We start from the raw sequence: 11,777 nt of genomic DNA, 5'->3' as shown, positions 1-11,777 counted from the left end.
TCAAGATAGCAAGAAATGAGTTCCGTGGGGCAGGAACAGGCTGACACGATTGGTCTGCCGGGACAGTCCTGTTTGTGGATTTTGAGTAGAAGGTAGAAGCTGGCCGTCCGAGGTTCGGAGACTATCAGGTTGGAAGCTGTGAAAGGAAGATATCCAGAAGAGATGAGGTCAGTAACAGTCCTGAAAACAATGGCTTGATGTTCAGTGGTGGGGTCATGGTCCAGGGGGAGGTAGGAGGAAGTGTCTGCGAGTTGACGCTCAGCCCCTGCAAGGTAGAGGTCAGTGCGCCAGACAACAACAGCACCACCCTTGTCAGCAGGTTTGATGACAATGTCAAGGTTGGACCTGAGAGAACGGAGTGCAGTAAGTTCAGAGAGAGACAGGTTAGAGTGGGTGAGAGGAGCAGAGAAATTGAGAAGACTGATGTCACGCCGACAATTCTGAATGAAAAGATCAAGAGCAGGTAAGAAGCCAAAGGGAGGGGTCGAGGTGGAGGGAGAATATTGGAGGTGGGGAAAAGGATCCGTTGAACGGGGAGAGGTCTCCTGCCCAAAGCAGTGAGCACGGAGATGAAGGCGGCGGAAGAAGAGTTCAGCATCATGCCGAGCCCAAAATTCATTGAGATGAGGGCGCAAGGGTATGAAACTAAGTCCTTTGCTGAGCACTGAACATTCAGCATCGGAGAGGGGAAGGTCAGGGGGTATGGTGAATACATGATCGGGGCTGGGATTGGAAGACGGGATGGGGACAGAGGGATGTGCAGGGGTGGAGGGTCCTGGACGGGCATTGATGTTGATGAGTTGTTTCAGCTTGCGATCCTTTGCACCTGAAAGAAAGGGACAAAGTTTCTTGTTGAGGCGTCGGATGAGACGAAGAATAAAATGAAATGGGGCAAGGCCAGCTTAGAAATAGGGTGCGCTGGTACTGCTGGAGGGAGAGGTCGAGTGTGTTCATATGGCGGCGCATGGCACTGAGTGTGGTTCTCAGGATGTGACGATAACAGATGTCCGAGGAGCGTTGTATGTCCTGGAGATACCTATAATCTTGGGTGGGTTTGAAACATGAGGGATGGAACTTCAGTTGAAATCCATGTGGGGTGAGTCGGAGACGAAGACAGTCACTGAGGAAGGAAATATGGCTGTGAAAGCAAGTTTTAGTAAACAACTTGTCAAACACCAACAGGTTGGTCAGGGATCGTCTGATGCTCTCTGCTTCTTCCTCGAACAGAGGCCCAAACAATCTCCATCCACCACTACTCTCCTCCGTTTGGCTGAACTTGTTCTCTCACTGAACAATTTATCCTTAAACTTCTCTCACTTCCTCCAAATAAAAGGTGTGGCTATGGGTACCCGCATGGGCTCCAGTTATGCCTGTCTTTTATGGGGTATGTGAAACATTCCTTGTTCTAGTACTACTCCGGCCCCCTCACACAACTCTTTCCCCAGTACATTGATGACTGCTTTGGTGCTGTTTTATGCTCTCGTCTGGACCTGGAAAAATTTATTAATTTTGCTTCCAATTTCCACCTTGTCCCAGCAGATCGATCATGTCAGCCTGTTCCTGCCCCACGGAACTCATTTCTTGCTATCTTGGCTGAACTTGTTCTCTCACTGAACAATTTGTCCTTAAACTTCTCTCACTTCCTCCAAATAAAAGGTGTGGCAATGGGTACCCACATGGGCTCCAGTTATGCCTGTCTCTTTATGGGGTATGTGGAACATTTCTTCTTCCAGTCCTACTCCGGCCCCCTCCCACAACTCTTTCTCTGGTACATCGATGATTGCTTCAGTGCTGCTTCATGCTCTTGTTTAGACCTGGAAAAATTATTAATTTTGCTTCCAATTTCCACCCCCCATAATTTTCACATGGTTCATCTCTGACACTTCCCTTCCCTCCCTTGACCTCTCTGTCTCAATTTCTGGTGATAGACTGTGCACCAATATTCATGACAAGCCTACCAACTCCCACAGCTAACTTGACTACAGCTCCTCACACCCCGCTTCCTGTAAGGGCTCCATCCCATTCTCTCAGTTCCTTCACCTCCATCGCATCTGTTCTGATGATGCCACTTTCAAAAACAGTTCCTCTGACATGTCTTCCTTCTTCCTTAACCTAGGTTTTCCACCCACAGTGGTTGACAGGGCCCTCAACCGGGTCCGGCCTGTCTCCAGCACATCCGCCCTCACGCCTTCTCCTCCCTCCCTGAAACATGATAGGGTCCCCCTTGTCCTCACTTATCACCCCATCAGCCTCCGCATTCAAAGGATCATCCTCCGCCATTTCTGCCAACTCCAGCATGATGCCACCACCAAACACATCTTCCCTTCATCGCCCCTGGTGGCAATACGGAGGGTTTGTTCCCTCTGGGACACCCTGGTCCACTCCTCTATCACCCCCTACACCTCAACCCCCTCCCTCGGCACCTTCCCATACAACCGCAGAAGATGCAACACCTGCCCACTTACTTCCCCCCTCCTCACTGTCCAAGGGTCCAAATACTCCTTTCAAGTGAAGCAGCATTTCATTGCACTTCGCTCAATTTAGTCTACTGCATTCGCTGCTCTCAATGTGGTTTCCTCTACATTGGAGAGACCAAACGCAGACTGGGTGACCACTTTGTGGAACACCTTCAGTCTGTCTGCAAGCATGACCCAGACCTCCCTGTCGCTTGCCATTTCAACACACCATCCTGCTCTCATGCCCACATGTCTGTCCTTGGCCTGCTGCAATGTTCCAGTGTAGCTCAACGCAAACTAGGGAAACAGCACCTCATTTTCCAACTAGGCACTTCACAGCCTTCCGGACTGAATATTGAGAACTTTACATCATGAACTGTCTCCTCCATCCCCACTCACTTTCCGACCCCCCTTTTTTCCAATAATTTATATATATATTTTTTTCCCCATATTTCTATTATTTTTAAATGTATTTCCATGCCTATTTCAACTCCTTCCCCCCAACCCACCCCCACTAGGGCTATCTGTACCTTGCTCATCCTGCTTTCTACCCTTAATGTCACCTATTAGCACATTTCTTCAATAATATCACCACCTCTTTGTCCTTTTGTCTATGACATCTTTTGGCAATCTCCACCTATCATTGCCCTCTATCCAACTCTACCTGTCCCACCACCCCCCCCCAAAACTCCCAAACTAGCTTATATTTCACCTCTCTTCTATTTTTCCTTAGTTCTGCTGAAGAGTTATACGGACTCGAAACGTTAACTGTATTCCTCTCCATAGATGCTGTCAGACATACTGAGTTTTTCCAGGTATTTTTATTTTTGTTTTTGTTTTGGATTTCCAGCATCCGCAGTTTTTTTGCTTTTACGATACTTAATCAAATGCTTATGTGTCATCTTATTGTGTAAAACAATCAAGGCAATTGTTTGTTAGCATATAAGTTTCCTGTTCCTTTGCCTGGGAACAGCAAGAACAGGAAAATCAGATGAAGAGCAAACATACCCCTAATGGAGGGATATTTAAACCAATGGATAGGAAACTGAATGGGCTCTCTTCCAGGCATGCTGTTCTCCCTGCTTGATTTCCCTGTTTATGCTGTAGTCAGGCAATTCTATAGGTCCAGACTCAGGAGAAGGAAGATCTGCCTATATAAATCTCCTGACACTCAATGTACTTGCGACCACATGTGAAGCATTGTGCCCAGTTTTGTTCACAGAAATAAAGAGACAGACAGTGTAATGGAAAATAGGGGGGTGGGGGGTGATAAGGCAGGTTCTAGGTCTTAAATCATTGAGCTATGAAGAGATGCTCACTCAACTAAAGAAACTAAGGATGAACTTGACCATGACGTTTTAAAATCATGAGGAGAATCAGTAGGGTGAATGTAAGTATATAGTGGAGAAGCAGGGGGTATGATAATAAGATAAAGCTCCGGAAATTAAACAATCTAAGGAGCAACTTCACAGTTGGTTTTGGTTGAATGGAATAGACTGCGTCTTTCACAGTGAATACTGACTCAGTTCAAGCATACAAAAGAAAACAAAAAAAAAAAATTCCTCATTTACATGAAGCAGGCAAATACAGGGCTGGCACCACACAAGGAGGGAGATGAAACTAGCCTTCAATGAAAATCGAAACAATGGGGTAAATTAGTTAGGATGAAGGCTGCATTTATTTTTAAATTCTGGCTTATGCAATTTTGCAACTAAAGTGCTTTTACATAAATGCTTTAAATTGCAGCATTGCATATTTGTTCAATCTTGGTTTTTATTCTTTTGAATTGCATATGGTCGGTTGGTCCATTGCACTCTGGGATATTTTTTGAGAGCACCATAGTGAATCTACCGTGAAGATATAGGTAAGGATCATTTAAAATGCTTTTTTAAAATGCATCTTTTATTACAAAGGGAGATTTAGAACATAGGATAGTGGTAGAGCTTCTTGAGTCTTACTGCTGTTCATGAGATCATGGTTGATCTGCTACCTAACTTTATAACCCTGCCTTTGCCCCATACCCTTTACTGCCTTTGATTAATAAAAACCTCGCAACAATCTCTGGTTTAAAATTTACAACTGATCTAGCATCAAGCCATTTTTAGAAGAGAGTTCTAAACCTTTTCCATCCTTTGTGTGTAGAAGTCTTTTCTAATTTCATTCTTGAAATTTGATTCTAATTTTTAGAACATGTCCCCAGATCCAAGAGTCTCCAATTACCAGAAATAATTTCTGTCTAACTAGCCTATCTGTTCCTCTCAATATATTTAAATTTCTAAACTCCAGGAATACAACCCTAGTATGTGTAATTTCTCCTCATAATTTAACCTTGGGAGTCCAGGTATCATTGTGATAAACCTACACTGCACTCCCTCCAAGGCCAATATATCCTTCCCAAAATGTGATGTTCAGAACTGCTTACAATGCTCCAGGTGTGGTCTAATCAGGGCAGCATAAATTCTATCCTCTTGTATGCTAGTCCTCCAGGTGTAAAGATCAACGTTCCAATAGCATTTTGACTATTTCCTGTACCTGTTCATGGCATTTGAATGATCTGTGTACCTGGACCCCCTGAAGTCTCTTTGGATGTCCACTATTTCCTACCTATTTACAATTTAGAAAGTGCCTTGCTCTATCCTTTATCGGTCCAAAGTAGATTATTTCACATTTGTCTCCAATGAAATCTATTTAACATAGTTTTGCTTATTCACTTAATCTATATCTCTTTGTACTTTTGTACTTATATCCATGCTTTTTACATTGCCACCTAACTTTGTTAGCAAATTTGGATAAGTGGCTTTAAGAACATAAGATATAGGAGCAGGAGTAGGCCATTCAGCACCTCGAACCTGCTCCACCAGTCAATAAGATCATGGCTAATCTGATGTGCCTTAACTCCACTTTCCCGTCTGTCCACAATAACTCTTGACACCCTTGTCAATCAAAAATCTGTCTAACAGTCTTATTTTTGTAAATATTTAATGACCCAGCCTCCACTGCTCGCTGGAGGAGAGAATTCCAAACACTAATAACTCTCTGAGAGAAGAAATTCCTCTTCATGTTCAACTTAAATGGGAGACCTTTTATTTGAAACTGTGGCCCTAGCTCTAGATTCAGGGGGCCCACATTGTTCATGACCAACCTCTTTCTCTTAATATTATTGTAAAGAAAGGTGTTGATTTTGATATCCTTTAAAGTTTCTTTTCATTCTCTCCGTTTGTAACATTTACTCTCTGTTTTCTCACCCTTTGTTGTTCTTTGTATTTTTCTCATTTGCCTTTTTTTTTGCAATTTTGTATGCATTTTCTTTTAGTTTTATGTCGTTGCCTATTTCTTGAATCATCCATAGCTGTTTTTTGGACAAGTACAGCTTTCACTCAATGGGATACAAACTGTTTCATTATCATTTTAAATACTTTTTTGAACACCTCTCACTGATCTACTGTCAATTTATCCATTAACAAACTTGGCCAGTTTACTGCAGACAATCTTTGCCTCATTGTTAGCCTCACCTAAATTTAGAATCTTAGTAGCTGATTTGTATATTTTAAATATACCCGTTCGAACACTATATTGAATTTGATAAATTTATGGTCACTATTAGGCAAATGCCCATGCACTGTTAGGCTGCCAACTAAATCTGGCTCATTACTCATTACTGAATTTAACATGGCATTTCCCCTATTGGTTCTAGGGCACTTAAGAATTTCACTACATTTCTGACATGTGCTAGTCTGCTTGTCCCAATCTATATGAAAGTTAAAATTCCTCATTTAAACCATTCTGCATTTACTACATATCTAAACTCTGCATTTATGCAATCTACCACTTCACAGCTGCTACCCAGAAGGGCTACACACAATTCCTGCTACATCTTAAATCCTTTCTATTTCTTAATTCTATCTATAAAGTCTCTACTGCCTGCTTATCTCCCATTATACTTTCTCTTATCATTGAAGTGATTTCATCCTTAATCACTAAGGACTCTCCTCCCTCTCTGGCATTTTCTGTAACTTTCCTGTAGACCTTATGATTGGGTATATTTAATTCCAAGTCCTGACCATCTTGCAGCCATATTTCAGTAATGGGCATCATGTTAGCCCCTCCAACATGAATTTGTGCCTGAAAATCATTCAGTTGGTCCCTTATACTCCAGGCCTTTGTATAAAGAGCATTATTTGGGCTACACACTCTAATCTGTCCTTCAGCTCTAATGTCTTACTCACATGTTCTATATTTCTCTCTCCTTGTTTAACAACTTTACATCCTTTAGTTTTCCCTTTAACTAGAGTACCTAAAGCACAATCTCTGACTGTTACTCTGCTCTCTTTTTCACTTGTTTTTGAACTATTATTAATACTTTTCAACGTATGAGCCCATTTCTCCCACCGCACTTATAAGTTTTTAATTCCATATGACCGTGCTATGTATCTTTTCTGTTTGGACTCTGGTGCAGCCTGGTTGAAGTGGAACCTAGTACAACAGTACAGTTCCTTCCTGTCTCAATACCAGTGCCAGTGTCCCATGAAATGGAACAACTCTCAATCATAACACTCCTTCAGCCATATATTCAGCTCTTATCCTTACAACAATTAGCTTGCGGTGCAAGTAATAATCCAAAACTTATATCCTGTTATTCAATTTATCTTCTAGTTCCTGGTACTCTCCAAACAGGACTTCTTGCCTTCCCTTCTCTGTTGTTGCCCCAGCATGGACCAAAACAATCAAATCCTTCATCTCTCAATCCAATATCCATTCAAACCAGTCCAATATGTCCCTCACCCTGGAATCAGGAAGGCAACATACCATGTGAGACTCTCAATCTTATTTGCAAAAGATGCTATCTGTCTTCCGAATTAATGAATCCTACCATAACTACCACATTGCACTTCCCCTCCTCTTTCCCACTTTGGAAAGCCTTTGCTCTAAAGTGCATCGTCGGCATTTTGGCTGTCTTTCCAATAGTCCTTACCCTTAGCCTTACAGGTAGCAAGAACATTATACCTATTAGATAGGATCAGTTCCTGTAGATCTTACCTAGATTCTCCTTGCACTGCACACTCTTGGTCATGCCATCACTATTTTGAACCTCTATGATTTGTGACCAGAGTCTGAAGAAAACCATCAAGATACTGCCACCCTTATGTGTTGGACTGGTTCTAACTTGCATTCCAGCTCATTGTCTCTGAGGTGGAGACTTTTGAGGCAGAGACATCTGGCTGAAATTTTGCTGCTAGGCCACAGGTCCTGGTGTTGGGACAGGAAGTGGGAGCTGGATCTGCTTTGGCAGGATCAGCCAGCCATATGCAATCTTCTGGCAGCTGGCCAATTAACGGCAGGGAGGTATGGGGGCCAATCACTGAGAGAGCAGAGATGGGCAAAGAGCTGGCAGAGGTGGCATCAGGTCACACTGCAGAAGGCACTGGTGCCATATTTAATTACTAGTGCCAGCACTGATTGCAATGGACACTGTCTGAAAACCTGGAGAGAATGGCAGAAAGTAGATCCTGGGTGGCCCCATAGTTCAGTGATGCCTCACTGCAGGCTCTCCTCCAGTCCGTAAGGGCAAGGTGGGAAGTCCTCTTCCCCAGGAATAGGAGGAGGAAACCAGCCCCCCTGACCAAGCAAGATTGGACAGAGAGTGCAGAGGAGGTCAGCAGCCCTGGGGTCACTCCAAGAACATGGACCCAGTGCCGCAAACATGTTGACTTTATTCAAGCCAAGATGAGTACTCATAGGAACATAGGACTTAACAGCAGGAATAGGCCATTTGGACCTTCAAGCCTGCTCTGCCATTCAATAAGATCATGGCCAATCTGGTTGCGGCCTTCCTATCTGCACCCCATAAACCCTGACTCCCTTATCTATCAAGAACATATCTATCTCAGGCTTGAATAAATTTAAAGACCCAGACTCCACCACTTTCCGGGGAAGAAAATTCCACAGACTAACGACCCTCTGAGAGAAAACATTTCTCCTCATCTCAGTCTTAAAAGGGAGGCCTGTTATTCTTAAACTATGTTACCTAGTTTTAGTCTCCCCACAAGAGAAAACATCCTCCAGGCTTCCTATCTATCAAGTACCCTCAAGATCTTATATTTTTCAATAAGATCACCTCTCATTCATCTAAACTCCAATGGGTATAGTCCCAATCTGTTCAACCTTTCTTCATAGCATTAGCCCTTCATCCCAGGAATAAGTCAAGGGAACCTTCTCTGAACTGCTTCTAAAGCAGTTTATATCTTTTTCCAAATAAGGAGACCAAAACTGTACATAGAACTCCAGATGTGGTCTCCTGAGGCCCTAAACAGCTGCAGTAAAACGTCCCTACTTTTATATTCCATTCCCCTTGCAATAGATGCCAACATTCCAGTTGCCTTCCTAATCACTTACTTTGCCTGCATACTAACTTTTTATGATTCATGTACCAGGACACCCAGATCCTTCTGTACCACTGGGTTCTGCAATCCTTCTCCACTTAAGTAGTATACTGCTTTTCTAATTTCCCTGCCAAAGTGGAGAAGTTCACATTTTTCCACAATATACTCCATCTGCCAAAATTTTGGCCACTTACTTAACATGTCTTGTAGACCCTCTACCTCCTCTTGACAACTTACCTATCTCAGTATCATTTGCAAATTTAGCTATCATACATTCAGTTGCTTCATCCAAGTAATTGATGTAGATTGCAAAATGTTGAGGACCTAGCACTGATCCCTGTGGCACTCTACTAGTTACAGCTTGCCAATCTGAAAAAGACCCATTCATCCCTACTCTCTGCTTCCTGTTAGCTTATCAATCTTCTATCCATAATAATATGTTACGCCACATCTCTTCTATTTGGGTCTTGTGTGTGGTAATGTGAGAGGGTTCATTTGGTGAAGAGATAGTGACCATCCAGTCTGTAGAAATGGGGTCAGGCTGTATCATATCCTGTCAGAAATATAACTACATCTCAGTGAGAGACGCCCATCCATCAGCGGACACCCACAAGCTCCCTCATAATTGACTGATTGAAAGAGGCATTTGTGTGCCCCCATCATGAACTGCTGGGCTGCCATGATGTGCATAAACATTGTGCTTGTGTTGATGGAGCAACTAACAGTGTTCATCATTAAGCTTGCAGGAGAAAGCACACAAAATAAAGGTAAGGACCAAGACTGGAGGGGGGTTCCATTCCTGTCCATCCTGACAACCATAGAGGAGGAGACCTTAGAACTGAGAGAGCAGCACAGCAGCCACCCCATCGCTGAATGTGAGCCTGGTGTGCAAACCAAAGAATGTGAGTGGCCAAGTGCTCAGGCACAAGGGAGACACTGACACACATGAGGCACAATTCACCATTGGACACATGGAACTCCACAGTAGCAAGAGTTGGAAGGATGCAATACGAAGCCCATAATCCTTATTTCTATCCATTTTCTTATGCAGGCCAGGCAGGCTCTCCTCAACAAGAGGAGAGCTGGAGAGACCAGGGGACCACTGTTCGCCTCTGAGAACATACAATCATACAAATTAGGAGCAGGAATAGGCCACTCGGCCCCTCAAGCCTGCTCCGCCAATCAATAAGATCATGGTTGATCTAAATGTAACCTCAAACCCACATTCCTGCCTACCCTCGATAACCTTTCACCCCGTTGTTAATCAAGAATCTATCTAGCTCTGCCTCAAAAATATTCAAAGACTCTTCTTCCACCGCCTTTTGAGGAAGAGGGTTTCAAAGACTCACAACCCTCTGAGAGAAAAAAATTCTCCTCAACTCTGTCTTAAATGAGCGACCCCTTATTTTTAAACAGTGACCCCTAGTTCTAGATTTTCCCATGGGAGGATCCTCTCCACATCCATCCTGTCAAGACCTCTCAGGATCTTAAAGGTTTCAATTAAATCGCCTCTTATTCTTCTAAATTCCAGTGGATACAAACCTAACCTGTCCAGCCTTTCTTCATAAGGCAACATGGTATTAGTCTAATAAACCATCTCTGAACTGCTTTGAACACATTTACATTTTTCTTTAAATAAGGAGACCAGTACTGTATACAATACTCCAGATGTGGTCTCACTAATGCCCTGTACAACTGAAGCATAGGCCCACTACTTTTGTAATCAACTCCCCTCACAATATATAACATTGTATTAGCTTTCCTACTTACCTGCTATACCTGCATACTACCTTTTGTGATTCATGCACTAGGACACCCGGATCCCTCTGAATCTCAGAGCTCTGCAAACTCTCACTATTTAGATAATAAGCTTTTTTATTCTTCCAGCCAAAATTAACAATTTCATATTTCCCCACATTATGCTCCATTTGACAGATCTTTGCCCATTCACTTAACCTATCTATGTCACTTTGTACCTTCCATACGCTTCTTCACAATTTACGTTCCTACCTATCTTAGAGTTGTCAACAAATTTAGGAACCATTCCTTCAGCCCCTTCTTCCGAGTCATTTATACAAATTGTAAAAAGTTGAGGCCAAGCACGGATCCTGTGACACTCAACTCATCCTGCAACCAGAAAAAAGACCCATTATGCCAACTCTCTGCTTCCTGTTAGCTAACCAATCTTCTATCCTTGCTGTTATGTTACCCCCTACACAATGAGCCTTTGATTTCTGCAATAATCTTTGACATGGCACCTTATCAAGTTCCTGCCTTAAATCTAAGTACAGTACATCCATCAGTTCCCCTTTATCCACAGCACATGTGATCCGTCCAAAAAACTCCAATAAATTGCTTAAACATGATTTCCTTTTTACAAAACCAAGTTGACTCTGCCTGATTGCCTTGAATTTTTCTAAGTGCCCTGCTATAACATCTTTAATAATAGCTTCTAACATTTTTCCTATGACAGATGTTTGGCTAACTGACCTATAGTTTCCTACTTTCTGTCTCCCTCCTTTTTTGAATAAAGGAGTTATATTTGCTATTTTCCAATCTAATAGGACCTTCCCCAAATCTAGGGAATTTTGGAAAATTAAAACCAATGCACCAACTATCTCTCTGGCCACTTATTTCAAGACCTTAGGGTGAAATTCATCTAGATCTGGGGATTTGCCAGCCCACAGCCCCAACAATTTGCTCAATGCCACTTCCCTGGTGATTGACATTTTCAATTTCCTCATTCTCTTCCAGATCCTGATTTACAGCTATTTCTGGGATGTTACTTGGGTCCTCTACAGTAAAGACCAAAGCAAAATACCTGTTTAATTCATCCACCATCTCCCGACTTTCCATTAACAATTTGCAGATGCACTCTCTCTATGGCCAACGCTCAGCTCGTTAACTCTTTTCTTATTTAAATATCTATAGTGTTATGACA

This window comes from Carcharodon carcharias, chromosome 12 (genome assembly GCF_017639515.1).
Source record: "Carcharodon carcharias isolate sCarCar2 chromosome 12, sCarCar2.pri, whole genome shotgun sequence".
In the NCBI taxonomy this organism is placed as follows: Eukaryota; Metazoa; Chordata; class Chondrichthyes; order Lamniformes; family Lamnidae; genus Carcharodon; species Carcharodon carcharias.
This window is presented reverse-complemented; position numbering follows the sequence as displayed.